This window comes from Macaca thibetana, chromosome 5, assembly GCF_024542745.1.
Source record: "Macaca thibetana thibetana isolate TM-01 chromosome 5, ASM2454274v1, whole genome shotgun sequence".
Classification (NCBI taxonomy): Eukaryota; Metazoa; Chordata; class Mammalia; order Primates; family Cercopithecidae; genus Macaca; species Macaca thibetana.
This window is the reverse complement of record NC_065582.1, coordinates 33,618,686-33,634,359: the sequence shown is the minus strand read 5'-3', so window position 1 is coordinate 33,634,359 and position 15,674 is coordinate 33,618,686. Positions and strand designations below refer to the sequence as shown.

Sequence of the window (15,674 nt, the reverse complement as noted above, 5' to 3'; positions counted from 1 at the left end):
TGGACTTATGTGTTGTTTAAATTCTTATTTAGGGGGATTTGGTGGTTTCTTTTTTTTAGTTTATATTCTCTTGTTCTGTCTCACATCTGTGCTATATAATGGATTATGTGAAGTAGCATCTCCTTTTTTATTCTCAGCTGAGCCCCAGGCATTTAATGTACATTAGATCTCATCAGTTAGACTAGACTCCATTCATTCAGGTAGCCCCCTAAAAAGCTGGAACATTAGTCATTCTCTCCAGTCTTCTCTTTACTCACAGTGGGAGAGGTTGGTGATCTGTATTGGCCTATACAGAAGATCCTCTGGAGTAACAGCAACCCACTCAGGTCTTTTTTATTTTTGTTTTTGTTTTGTCCTTGTGGCTTCCAGGCATGTAGAGCTATGTTAGGTCCCATCAGCACGCTGAGACAGGCTAGACAGAAGCCTATTTAGGCAGATGCCCTTAAATATCAGAGCATTACATGTATAGTCCAGTGTTCTTCTTACCTCCCTAGAAAGAAGTTGGGAGCTGGGACTTTCCTCCCAATCATGTGGTACTGTCCCAGGGTCAGATGCTGCGGCAAGGTGCCACAAGTTTTCCCTCCAGACTTGATGTAGCTAGTTTTGTGCTTTCTTCAGTTGTAGCAGCCACTTAATTAACTTCTGAATTTCTCAAAAAGATAATTTATCTGTATATTGATGCTGAATTGGTGCCTGTCTCTGCATGAGGAAGAAAGATCTAGAGCTTCCTATTCTGTTATGTTTCTGAAGCTATTAAGGGCTCTTCATTTTATTGGTACATAATAAATACTGATTACTAGATTGCAAAGCATCTATTGAAGGTATACATGAAGAAGTAATTTAGATGTAAAAATAAAAATATGTTTCAGAGTTAGAAACGTATATTAAAATATACAAAACTGTGCAGTCAATGTAAGTTTTGTAAACACATGTAATACTCAGACATGTATGCACATATACTCACATGCATATATTATTACATATATAGAGAAGATCCCAGAAAAAAATCATTAAAATGACAGTAGACAGAAATATTAGCTAATTTTAGTTTCACTTTTTATGGCATTTGATTTTTAAAACATTCTATAGTCAACATGAGCTAGTCTTGTCTTTCAAAAACTTAATAAATATGTGTTACTTGGAGGAAAAAAGGAGGAAGATATTGGATTCAAAGAGGACATTTGAAAGGAAGAATTCTTTAATTACTTTATACCATTAATTCCTACTTTGTCAAGGTCATATGATGGTGTGACATTTGTAACTTACTTATTCTGCATGCTGACTGAAACGTACTGCTGAACAGCTATAACATGGCTTTTAAAATGGATTAGAGCTAAATTATTCATGCTACAAGCCATATTGAGAGTTGATGGCCCCCAAATTAGAATGCCAGTACATGAATTTTATGCACGTTTCCTTTCCTTCAGAGAAACAGCTTATACAACTTAATGAATATAGCCACAGGTCAGAAATGCTGATAACATTTCCTTCTTGAAATGCCAGGTCTTTACAGTAGAGATAAGGAGCAAGATGTTGACGCCTTGCAATTTTATGTGCTAACAGGATGTTTCAGCAAAGTATCCAGAGTACTGCTTACTATTACCATAAGAAAGACAGGCATTTCTTGACAATGAAAATGTAATCCCAGCACTTTGGGAGGCCGAGACGGGCAGATCACGAGGTCAGGAGATCGAGACCATCCTGGCTAACACGGTGAAACCCCGTCTCTACTAAAAAATACAAAAAACTAGCTGGGCGAGGTGGCGGGCGCCTGTAGTCCCAGCTACTTGGGAGGCTGAGCAGGAGAATGGCGTGAACCCGAGAGGAGGAGCTTGCAGTGAGCTGAGATCCGGCCACTGCACTCCAGCCTGGGTGACAGAGCAAGACTCCGTCTCAAAAAAAAAAAAAAAAAAAAAAAAAGAAAAAATGTTTGATCTCACTGTTCACACAGAACATAATTAAAATACAAATACAAGTGCAAAATGGCACTGATTCCATATTATTTTTTTTAATTTTTTTTAAAAATAATATTTATCACAGGCTTGGCAAGGGATTACTAAGATTTTGCATAGTCTGTGGAGAGAATTGTTCATTTTTTCTCTAAATTATAAAAGAAAAATATAAATACATGAACGTAGAACTCTTCTTTTGATTAATAAAATAAAATAGTAGTTTTGAGAATTTGCATGTTAACTTGAATGCTTAATGAATGATCAGTTAGCTACATGTGACAAGCTTGGGCCTTATTCATCTCAGTTAAGTCAACAATCAGAAATGGTATGAGGACGAAAATACATCTTTATTAAGTAAGAAGTTTGGTCTTTAGCATCTAATCAATGAAATCGCTTGCTCAGAGAATTACGTCGTAATTCTACACAGCTATATCTGGCCAATAGTATTATAGCTGACACAATACTTATATTACATTCCTTGTCTTCAATGAAGTTAGAGAGCCTGGGAATTGTTAAAAAAAAAATGAGGTAATGTACCAATTTTTTGATTAAGTGCAGTTCTAGAAACTGGAAACAAAGTTGAGGAACACTGCAATCATGCTTATCTGAAATTAGGAAATCTAGCGACAGTACTTTTACCAATGATACAGAACTAAACACCAAACCTAGATCCAACAGCTTTTGAAATGGGTTTGAATTATACACATTCAGTAAAAATGCACTGAAAGTGGGACCTGTCTTTATGGGATGAATTCTTATGCTTGTTGATTACACCTTCTGTGAGCTTTAACCTCGCACACCAATAAAGGATCATTTACGTAATAATTTTGGTTTGTATTATATATGAGAAGATATTCAGTATGTACTCAGTGTAGCCTCATTCCACAGACTGGGCAGGAATGCATGAGAAAGTGCAGGGACTTTCAAACAGCCTCTGCATAGTAAGTTAAGAAGGTAGAAAAAAAGACTCCAGACAGTGCTAGCTCTAAGAACAACTCTAAAATAAGAAGAATTTGTCCTTAGTCCATTTTTATTCTATTTTTCCATGCTATTTTTTTTCCTTCAGAAGGTGAAACGTCTTGCCTTGAGCCAGCTGAAAAAGTTCTTCATACAGGCTTAGTCCTCCCAGACAGCCCCCTATGTTCTGACTTTCATTTTCATTTTATTAAGATACATTTATTCTGAGCTCTATTTGCTACTTGTTTAAAGGCATTTTGGAATGAAATAAGCTAAAATATTCTTGCTTAAATTATAATGAACTAATATTATAGTTAATTTGTTATGCTCCTGGCTAATCAGGGGAGCTTAGGAGTAGAAAGATGTATCCAATTATTTCCACAGGTATTTGCTGAGTATCTGTCACTTCCCCTGCACTGGAGAGGCTTCTGGAAGGCTATACAAAACAATTAGCTGCCAACTTCCTTAGAAGAGATAACAGTTTAATCACAACGCTACATGAATACACTTGAAACATGATAGTAGTTTGGGTGCTAAGGGAATTCAGAGAAATGATAAATTTGTGTTGACATGACAAAAAGCATCTGAAGATGGCAGGATCGGAGTCAGATTTTAGAGGATGCATGTAAGAGAAAGGCAAAGTGTTTGTAAGGCACAGGGAGGCCATGAACAGGGAGAGCTATCACACATCCCATTTTGTCTGGAATATGCCTAGATATGACTGTTGTCCCATTCTAATTTTGAATAGCTTCCCCTTTCACTCTCAGAAATGTGTCACTTGCACAATAGATGATATATATTTTCATGAGCAGGTCTTATCAATGGGATAGTGTATTACCAGGATAACTAAAGGAGAAATACTTTTGGGGGAATAGAGGATCATAAGGTTGGATTGAGGGAGTTGAGCCGGGTTATATGGGTTCCTATGTTTAGACAGGATGGGGTAGATAAGAGGAAAATGACTTATTTTTGAGTTGAGTAAATGGCATAATAAAAGTGATCTTGAGAGATTAATCTAGTATAAAGTAACAATAATTAATTGCATGTGTATATTTCTCTTTATTACTTAGACCCTGGCTTACTTAATACCGAAAGATAGCATAGTCCATGAAGCCTTGAGAAAAGAACATCAACTTTATATCTGTAACTGTATCTTTGTTCAGTTACTTTCTGTCTTTACATATTTAGCCATGCACCATCTTGAGGACCTTTAAATGATTAGATATTCCTGCAGCCAATTAAGCTGACTGAGTTCCTTTCCTCATGGCGGCCCAGTGTGCAATGGCTGCAAACAGCAGCTTCCCTGGTAGTGATGCAGCCTGTTTGTTGTATGTATTGCTCTAAGGGACCTTGGAGACAGTCCTTTCAGATGGATGTTCATGTTTCTGACCTTTCACTACCCCAGTGTAGGCTCCAAACAGGCATGCGAGGTGCCATTGGAAAGCCCCAGTGCACTGTGGCCAGGGTTCACATCGGCCAAGTTATGTCCATCAGCACCAAGCTGCAGAACAAGGAGCATGTGATTGAGGCCCTGTGCAGGGCCAAGTTCAAGCTCCCCAGCCGCCAGAAGATCCACATCTCAAAGAAGTGGGGCTTCACCAAGTTCAATGCCAATGAATTTGAAGACATGGTGGCTGAGAAGCGGCTCATCCCAGATAGGTCAAGTACGTTCCCAATCATGGTGCTCTGGAGAAGTGGCAGGCCCTGCACTCATGAGGGCTTCCACTGTGCTGCCCCCTCCTAATACTCACCAATAAATTCTACTTCCTGTCCACCTAAAAAAAAAAAAATGCTTTCATTCAATTACCCCTCTTTCTTACGTACTTTAAGTCTGTTATTTTAATTTTATCCTGATTCCCTCAATAAACATTATTAGTATATTTTTTTAAAAAAATGATTAGATATTATGAGGAGAGAAATACTAAATGTGATGAAAATATAACACATTTCCTAAAAATGGTGCTGTTCCTATTTTTACTGATAGCTTTTTAGTTTATAATATACTTTAAAAAATAACTTTTGGAGCCTATAGTCATGGAGATTATGAAGGTTTCTACTCTGGAATCCATCTGTGAAGAATTGACAGCAGTGTGCAGGAAAATGGTGAGTCATAATCCTATATGAATAATCCCAACAAAGATGTAAGATACAATAAGTAGAAGAAAGGAGAAAGAACAAAAATGATTGACTCTCACCTATTTCTAGCCATTAATATAAGAAAAATTTTGGTGAGATTCATCGATTTGGGCCATTTAAAATAAATGCACTGTACATTAACAGGTGGTTTACTTGAACAATAAAAGTGCCACTTGTTGAGCACCTCGTTCATGTGCAGTAATCTTTTAAAAAAAACCTACTAGGTAGTATTAGTGTCCACATTTTACAAGTGAGAACATAGCAGCTGAAAGTGGTGGAGTATCTGGCCCAGTGTCACTCAATATGTGGAATAGTCAAGACATAGACTAAGGGGCTTTTCACCTGCAGAGTTCATTCAACCACATCACCCAGGCATCTCTACATCTGAGATGAAATATTCAGGCTGGCCAAGACTTCCAAATATTAAAGAAAGTATGTTACTGAGAAAGATTTAGAAAACTGCGTCTTCAGAATATTATCAGTAACTTGACGGTTAGAACAATTAGGGCAGAATTCAAGGCTGAAAGATGGTTATGTAACAATTTTTTATAACCATATACTAATTTTAGATGGATTTCTTATGAAGAGCTGTAAGAACATGCCAGTTGAGGAGGCTATGTTGACAGAGCACTACAATCTATAACAGGCACTTTACTCATTTAGTATTATAACTCATGATTCTAAATGATAGAAGCTCATCATGTTGAGCTTCCAAATCTTTAAATCCAGTATAACATTAGTTAAAATTACAAGTTATTTCTTGGAACCTCATAAAATCACTATAGTTTCTCTGGAAAAGTAGACATTCGTGAATAATTATTATAAAATTCTGAGGGAGAAAACCAAAATGAAAGTAATGGTTTGCCTGCCTAGCAAATGCATCAATATACTTTATAACTCACCTGGACTTAGCAACATGGTATCACAGCACCAATTCCCAGGTCCAAGTAGAGAGATCAAAACATACAAACTATTCAATTTGTATACACAGTATGCAAACCAATATCTTTTATATAAGAAAGTACTTATAAATCAGAGGGAAAAGGGTCAAGCTTCTATAGATTTTTTTAAAGTAAGAAAAGTAAGGACAGAATAATGAATAGTGTCAATCAAAAGAAAATCAATATAAATTTATACAATAATGAAATATTGCTATTGCTATCATTATTGCTATTTCATATGCTATTCAGCTATGAAATCTGCAAAGAATACACAAATTGATAAGATTCAGTATTAAAAATATTTGGACAAATCAGCATTACCATATAACATTGATGGGAAGGTAATTTATTGATCAGTAACTATAAATATTTAAAATGTTCAAACAATTTGATGTATTAATTTCATTAAAAATTTTGTAAGGTCATATTCACATAAATAAACATTCCATCATTGTTGATTTTATAAGAAGAAAAAAACATGGAATGATCTAGATCATAATTTCTAGGAGATTGTTTAAATAAATGTTACATTCATATAATGAATCACCAGGTGGTCCTTATAAAGAATGAAGTAAAATATTTTAAATTGATATTGAAAAATGTCTACAATATTTTACGAAGTAAAAATATGCTACTGTCAGAATATCTTATATGGTATGAACTCATGATTTTTTTAAAAAGCATAATCTCATTTAATAACTTCAATGCCTGTGTTTAGTTAATGAAGAACATATTTGTTTTTTTTTCCTTTTTTTATTAAAATTTAAGTTCTAGGGTACATTTGCACAACATGCAGATTTGTTACCTATGTATACGTGTGCCATGTTGGTGTGCTGCACACGTTAACTCATCATTTACATTAGGTATATCTCCTAATGTTATCCTTCCCCGCTCTCCCCATCCCACGATAGGACCCGGTGTGTGATGTTTCCCACCCTGTGTCCCAGTATTCTCATTGTTCAATTCCCACCTATGAGTGAAAACATGCGGTGTTTGGTTTTCTGTCCTTGCGATAGTTTGCTCAGAATGATGGCTTCCAGATGAAGAACATATTTGGAATGATATCCATGCAACACTTAACAGGCTACTTTGAAAAATTGATGGGGGAAGAAGAATTTATGGGGCACTATGTATTTTACTCTCTATCTAGGTACTATTTTTCTTTTAAACATTATGTAGATACAATTCATATTTGACATTGCATTCAGATATTGTTTTTTAAAGTAATGTGCCTGTAACCATTTTATAATGAAGGTAATCTTATAATAGATTTATTTTATTTTAAATAATAAGCAGATATTAGTTTTTAAATTACTTTTCTTAATAAATAAAAATTTACTGTTATTTTTACATTAAATAAATTGAATTAATAAATGGAATTAATTATTGAATTTTACACTTTCTCTCTGGTTATATTTTCATAACTATCTACATTTTTTCTTTCTTAATCTCCTAGCAATATTAATATTTTAATTTAAAAGTCTATTTGTGGAGAAAAATTCTGTATTACCATATAACTTTAAAACTTCATCATCTTGGTAAAATTATAATTACTATATAGATATTACATATTGAGATAATATGTGTGATAGCATTATTAATAACCTGAAAGATTTTTTTTGTTTACTTAAACTGAAATATTAGGCTATAAAATTCATTTAGGTTCTGAGTTCCTGGAACTGTATTTATTTTCATAGTTCAGCTTATACAACTTCTAAAGTCATAGTTGTCATGCAATAAATAAATGGTACCCAATGCATTGAAACTGTTAATTAACTTTCATAGGTGAGCAATGCACTCAGGAAGTAGCTTGATTACTACTAAGGCAGCAAAATATTTACAAAGAGCTTTGAACTCTCCTAGTGAACCGGTGATGTCATATAATCCAACCAGGTGTTTTTGTTTAGTGTTCTTTTACTGGTTTATTAGGAAATACGACAGAGAAAGAGAGAGACAGAGAGAGGACAGACAGAGAGATCCATAACTTGTAGCCAACATGTAAAAGCAGCTCTCACTTTCTCAAATAATATGGTACTTGAAACTGAAGTAATCCTTTTTGCTAGGGCACTAAAGATCATAGATACATCTTTATATATAAATATTTATGAAAAGCTTCTAAAAAGGGTGGTTCTAATTATCTCATTTGTAAGTTTTAATGTCTTACTAAATAATAACATTCAGTTATAATCAATTTGCAGTTTTGGTGTTAATTTATATATCCTTCTAAAGCTACTAGTTAGGTGAATCATCTGTGAAAAAATTACTATCTAAATCCAAGTATTTTACTAGCATTCAAAGCATTTTAAGAAAGCAAACTTTTTGAAGTGGTTTTCTATGAGAAATCAATCCACATTTAGGCAACATCAATTTAATTTCCTACTTTAAATTTTAGGGGTTTTTTTGGTGAAATTTAACTTCTTAAAATATTTCAGAACTAGAAAAATTATTTGTATGCACAAAACATGTTCGCATGGGAAGATCCACAGTGTTACACATTCTTATTATGAGAGTAATAGAACTAATTATATGTGTGGGAAATAAAAGATGTATCATAGATTTAATATAATACAGGAAGCATGTGCCCGGTAATACAATCAAGTTTATTAACAAAGTATAGGATTCTTTAAGATAGGAAGTTTTGCCAGAGCCACATTGAACAAACAAAATACTTAAAAGAATTGGCATGACCAATCCAGTTAGCTAGGGCCACCGATTATTATAGCAGAATTGTCTCAAAAATATGTAACTTACTGATCTGATATTAGGTACCTGTGAGGGGAGATCATGGAAGGCTTGCTTTTTCACTCCTCTCTAGGAAGTTTTGTGTAAAAAAGTATAATTCATAATTTGGTCCTGGGAATATGAGGTGAAGCGTGAATGAGGATCCAGTGTTTATAGACCCTTCAAAATCAAACAATAGAAGACTTCTAACTGTTTCAGAACACTTAGCAATGATCATTGTCTAGATGACATGAAAAATATTTTACTCTCTTTTGGACCTTTAACTTTCATTTATGGTAAGATAATCCTTCTTTATTATTCAGAGTTAAGACAAAATATTTTTATCTAATAGGCTACCCTTTGTTTGGATTGTGTTTCTTTACATTCAAGTACCGTAAGAGAAATAAAAATGTATACATTGTGACCCTTAATTCCTCAATTTCTCTTATGATATAGACATTTCCAGGTGGTGTGGGCCAGTATTGACATGTATGCTAGATAACAGTGTAATTATTTTTCAGCTTTATTGAGGTATATTGGCAAATAATCATATACGTTTACAGTACACAATGCAATGTGTTGATATATGAATATGTTGTAAAATAATTACCAAATCAACTTAATTAGCACATCCATTACCCCACACAGGTATCTGTGTGTGTGTGTGTGTGTGTGTATGTGTGTGTGTGTGTGTGTGGTGACAGTATTAACTATGGCCACCATGCTATACATTAGATCTCCAGAACTTATTCATTCTTTCTCAGTCAGCTTTGTACCCTTTGACCAATATCTCCTCATTTCCCGAGCTCCCCAGCCCCTGGCAACCAGCATTCTACTCTTTGCGTCTATGAGTTTGACTTTTTCAGATTCCATTTATAACTTCCACATAGTATTTGTCTGTCTCTGCCTGGCTTATTTCACTTAGAATAATGTCCTCCAGGTTCATCTATGTTGTTCAAATGACAGGATTCCTTTTTTTGAAAGACGGAATAATCTTTTACTTTCAAAAAGATGCATGTGATATTTTAAGTGAATAACATGCAAGATCAATTGCAATGCAACTCTATAAAATGTGTGCAGCTTTCTCTTTACATTCATATGTAGCAGGGTAATTTATTGGGACATTAATTCTGACAGTTCTTGGTATAATCGCTCTCCCTCCATTTCCAGTAGTTAGAACATATCCTCCCTTCCCTCAGGGGAAATTAAAGACAGACCCCTTCCTTACATTTGTTATTGAATTTCCCTACTCCTGGAGAGGATTATCCTGGGTTAAGAGAAACAGAATCTACCCAGGCTTGGAGGGCTGCAGAGGTCAGGATGGGGCTTCAAGATTAGAGGCACTACTTTACCTTGAAGCTCATGAAACTTACTCTTTGGGGTTCTTAGGTGGAAGAGAGTCTTCCAAGTCCTAAACCTAATTTCAAAATCATATTTTCCCCTAAACTTTTTATTGCCATATAATATTGACATTGTAAGGTACACAAATCCTAAGCAAATTATTACCAATACATATTCATGGCAATCTCCACCCAGATGAAGATGAATAATTAATATTTATATATTTTCTTTCTTCAAAGAGATCTTCCCAAACTATGTAAGTTCAAGTCCCCATAACACTTGGATCCTTCCCCCATTCAAGGTGTTACAAGTGAAAATTGATAAGACCTGAGGTGAAGGTGAGAAGATCACTCTCTGCATGGTGTGCCTAGAAAGGAGAAAGTTGACTGTCATTCAACAAGATTATTGGGCACAAACTGCTTCCTGAAAATAGTCAAGTCTTCATTATTTAAATACCCATATGGCATTTGAACATCCTATACATATTTGAATATCATATAGGCCTGGATGGTTTTCTCTAGGGATGTCTAATGGGAAGAGAAGACCAAAAGAAATTCCGTGCCGTTTTACTGCCATGAAATATTAGAATGTTGATAAAATTTAGGGAATGCGAAATGAACTCCAGTATAGAATAACGTTTACAGCCAGCACAGTAAGATGGAAGCTTTCAGTTAAATGCTAGTTCTGCTAAAGAAAATAATGTCTTTTTTTTCCCACAAACCTGAATCTGTGGAGGTTAATTTGCATTTGACTGAATGTTTAGATTAGGATGGAGTAACATCACCACCAAGAAAATCCTAAACTTAACACAGCAAACGTGTATTTCTCATCCACGTGGTGCTGGTTGTCCCCAGTTCTTTGCTCATTATATTCATGAAGCATCTCAGTCTGACAAAGACAGCCTCTTGATGTGTGTGTCTGTGATCAGGGCAGCAGAGGAAGGAAATGTGGCCCAAAGCACAAGGACTCTTTAACTTGTGCCTAGAAGTGACACGTGTCACATGGCATCCCCTATGTTCAAAAATAAGAATTGTAGGCCTAACAGGTGCTTGAGTGAACAGCCCTAATGACCACCACAAAATTCATTCCAGTTGCACAAGCTACAGCTTTTCAATTTTCCTCAAGGAGCTTTTATATGCTAATGCAGAAAAGGGTGTATTACCTTTCTATCTAATTTAGAATATTCTCAATGAACATACTAATCTCTTTTGTGCACCATTTAACAGTACTTTCATTTTTCCTGACTGCCAACAGATAAGGTAATTATTGTTTTTCAATTTCTCACAGATCACTTGGCACCATAGACATTTTATCAGGTTTTAGAATTGTACACCAAGGAGATGTATGTATATATTTAACTTCTTTTATTGTCTCTTGCAAATATAGAAGCTATATTCCTTTAGATGTTGATTTTAAGGAAGTGCTTTATAAAAGTTTTGGTGATTTATGCTTAATTTTGTATTCCGTTTTTATTAGAAACAGGCCAGTGGCTTCTAGTGTTTGAATTGGAATTTGGTTCACTGACAGTAAAATAACAGCCATCTATCATAAACTGGCAATCCATTCTTGTTCTCTTCATTATTTGAATGTGGATAGGGTCCATAAAAATGAAAAGTAGCTTTCACAACCCAGAATAGACATTCCACTTATAACTTGAGAGTCAGTAGAGTGAGGTATTTAAGTACATGTGTTCAGAAGCCAGACTGCTTGAGTTTGAATCCCAGCCTTGCCACTGTGTGACGCTGGGCAAGTTTCATAATTGTTCTAAAATTCAGTTTCTTGATCTGGGAATGATAACATTAACTGACTCCATAGATTGCTACAAGTCATTGAATGAATTTTAAATGAATAAATGCTTATAAAGTATTAACAGTGTTTGCCTCATAGTAAGTTCTCTATGAGTTTTTGCTTTTATTGTTATTGCTATTATTATTGTCATTATTTTAATTGGGGGAGAATGTGACATAAATTTTTGCCAGTCAAATGATTTCATTGTACTATATAAGGTAATGTGACCCCAAAATGTAATGTGACTTTATAATTAGACACATTTACATATATATACATTTTTGTGTGTGTATGTATATATATACACACACATATATGTACATGCTGCTTTTAAGGAAGTGCACATACATACACACACATATTCCCACACACACACACATACATACGTGTATTTAAGAAGACAGTGACTCTACTTGGTTCAAAATGAAGTTATTTTTTAAATGCTGTTGTCGCAGGCAGACAGCCCTGATAGACATGAGGTACTCTTGCCCTATCATTAAGAATGAAATATTTATGTTATCAGTTGCCACCGCAGTCCTCATTCAGCTGACTTTTATTTCATAAGCTTATTTTTTAATCAGCAACATGTTTTATGACTCATCTGTCAATAACAGTGTTGAAGTGCTGCGTATATGCATTCAGAGCTCTGGTTTTGCACTGGACTGCATTTATACACAACACCATTTGTGAACTATGTTACCATGTATAAATTACTTAACATTTTCTGCCTCTTCTTCCAGGAAATAGAAGATAAATGAGAGTGTGTGTATACACACATACGTGTTGCTTTTAAGGAAGTGCACATACACACACACACACACAAATATACATACATATATGCACATACATAATGTATGTATGTGTGTGGATGTATATGGACTGCAGTGGCAAGTGATAACATAAATATTTTATTCTTAACAGTAGGGCAAGAGTACCACATGTACATCAGGGCTGTCTGTCTGTGACAATAGAATTTCACCAAAGTAATTTCATTTGGAACCAAAGTAGATTCACTGTCTTCTTAAATATGGATACCTGTATTAATGAAAATAATTCGTGTAAAAGTGTTTTCTTGATCAAAGTATTTCACACAGACTTGCTCATCCTTGCTTCTGTTTTTCTACTTTACATGTTTCTCTTTAATATACCTGGTTAAATTTTTTTTCCTTTTATGTTTTCAGATGCCAGATGTTCTAAAAATTAATCCCTCTGTTACAGAGATGAATTTTTTTGTCTACAAATCCAGATATTTTTAGAAATAGAATCTTGATCCTTGAATAGTGTCCCAAATGAGGAACATGCAGTTTAGTTTCTGTAACCGAGGTCACATCTTTGGGTGTTTTTCTGGGAAGCATATATCAGTGAAACAGCTAAGGATGGCAGCCATTTGTTTATGAGGTCTTAGGTTGTTGAAATTGATAGTGGCCTTTATGAAGAGATTTGAAATTTTCTGACAGGTGTCTTCTGTCCCAAATAGCTTTCCTTTCTAAGCAATCACTGAAAGTCCTCTCTCCTCACCTGGCCTGATCATGAATGGATTTCAAAATACACGTGCATGTGTTTTAATTCATTTACTAACAAGAATTTATAACATCTACCATACAAAACAGTGTCCAGAGATCTTGGAAAATAATAAGATAAAAGCCATAGTCCTTGCTATTAGTGACATCACAATAGGATAGTGGGAAATACAGCTAAATTGAAAATTAGATCAGTGTGTGAAAAATTATATGGTAACATATGGAAGCTGGCATGTGAAAATTTGAGGAAACCCTCCTGGAAAGGTCATATTTTAGCTGAATTTTGAGAGGTAAGTAGAAACTGTGCTTGAGAAGAAAGTTTAGAAGAATATTCCTCTAGAAGGAAGGAAGCAACAGCACGTATAAAGACGTAGAGGCACAACTGTAATCTCAGCTACTCGGGAGGCTGAGGCGCGAGAATATCTTGAACCCAGGAGGCAGAGGCTGCAGTGAGCCAAGATTGCGCCACTGCACTCCAGCCTGGTGACAGAGCAAGACTCTGTCTCAGAAACAAACAAACAAAAAAGACTTAGAGGCACAAAAAAGCATGACAAGTCAAGAAACTCAAAATAGTTGATGTTGGTTGGAGCACAACATGAGAGGCAGGGAATGAGGAAAGTTAAACTGAAGGAGTAGGTGGGTGCTAGCTAGATCAGGGGTTGGCCAATGGCAGCTTTCCAGCCAAATGTGGCATGACATCTATTTTTGTAAATAAAATGTTATTGAAACACAGCCATGCCCATTTATTTACATAGGTCCACAACTGCTTTGGCCCAATAGTAGAGCTGAGTAACTATATCAGAGACCTTGTGGTTGCAAGGCCTAAAATATTTTGTATTTGGCTTTTTACAGAAAATGTTTGCTAAGCCCTGGGCTAGATCATGTGGGGCCATAACTGTCTTTCTAAACATTTTGAATTTTACATCAAGGAAAGTAAAAAGCGATTGAGTAACTTTAAACACAGGAGTTAGGCTTCAATGTGCAGAATGCAATGAGAGAATGATAAGTCTAGAAGCACAGATACCGGTAAAAAAATTGTTGTATGTGAAATCAGAGTTGAAGTCAAGAAAAAGAAGTTCAAATGAAAAGGAAATGATAGACTCGAGAAATTGTAAACTGGTAAAACCGTTGATTGGATATATGAAATATAGATATTGGATATGTAGATTACAAGAAGTAGTCCATGATAGGGGATTTTTGGATTGGGTTTCCAAAATATATTTGAACTCATTTATTAAAATAGATAATTTAGGATGGATGGATTAGAAGAGCAGTAATGATGAGTTCTTTTGAAACTTGTTGATTTTGAGGATATTAAGGAAAAATAAGTGACCAATTCAAGATGGCATTTTTATATGTGGGGGTGAAACTGGCAGGGAGTACTAGATTAGAAGTTTAAATTTAAATATTAGTTTGGTAGTTAAAAGCAGTTGATGAGATCACTGAGGAAGTTTGTAAAATATCCAGAGGAAGTTGGCTCAATATTAAGATAATGTAATAGACTGAGTTTTAAAAGTAGAAGAAAGAGCAGGAGAATGTTTTGGAATTCCAGAAATGTCTTCATGAATGGAAAATTGTCAACAGTGCTAAATGCTAGAGATAAGCTCAGTTAGATGAGATGTGAGAAGTGGCCACTAGATAATTAATGAGTAAGTTGTTAATAACATTAGCAAGAGAACTTTTAGCATAGGATTTGTGGTGCAAACCAAATTGAGCCAAAGTAAGGAGCAAAAGCCAGGTAAGGAAGGAGAGGCAGTTAGTGAAATAACTATATTTTAAAAATTGACTATGAAAAAGAGAAAGGGAAAATGAAATAGAATAATGACTCAGGAAAAACATGTTTGTCGAGATTTTGTTTGGGGATTTAACATTGTTATACGGTGCAGGGAAATCGTGAGAGGAAATGGAGTATAATGGAAATCCCATAAACCTTAGAGTTAGTGAGCCTTGGCTTCAGTCCCTCCTCTCTCCACTGTTAGTTATGTAAACTTTAATTCTTCATTGCAAGATTTGCTGAATAATTCTGAGTTTCAGTTTTCTCTTATGTAAAATGCAGACAAAATATCTTGCAGACATATTGTGAGTGGATTGAAATAATGTCTATGAAGTACCTAGCAGAATGCTGTTATATAATAGGGACTTAGTATATAATTTTTTTTAATTTTTATTAATGAAATATTTCTATATACTCAATTAGTTAATGCTAATGTAGGTTATATCTTGTTGAACCTATTAACTCTCAGACAACTTCAATTACTTATAGCATAGAAACATAAGGGCAAAAAGAGATTTTATTTATTGTAAACTTGGGTAGTTGG

General features: G+C 34.8%; 1 non-coding gene and 1 pseudogene across 1 annotated transcript; both read left to right on the top strand.

Moving 5' to 3' along the window:
* The first annotated feature begins 4,137 nt into the window (after positions 1-4,137).
* On the top strand, positions 4,138-4,271 carry LOC126955852 (small nucleolar RNA SNORA70). The gene has a single exon (XR_007726139.1). It is a non-coding gene; the product is annotated as a small nucleolar RNA SNORA70 (small nucleolar RNA).
* A 7-nt stretch (positions 4,272-4,278) lies between these two features.
* On the top strand, positions 4,279-4,625 carry LOC126954378 (60S ribosomal protein L10-like; annotated as a pseudogene).
* The last annotated feature ends 11,049 nt before the right edge of the window (positions 4,626-15,674 follow it).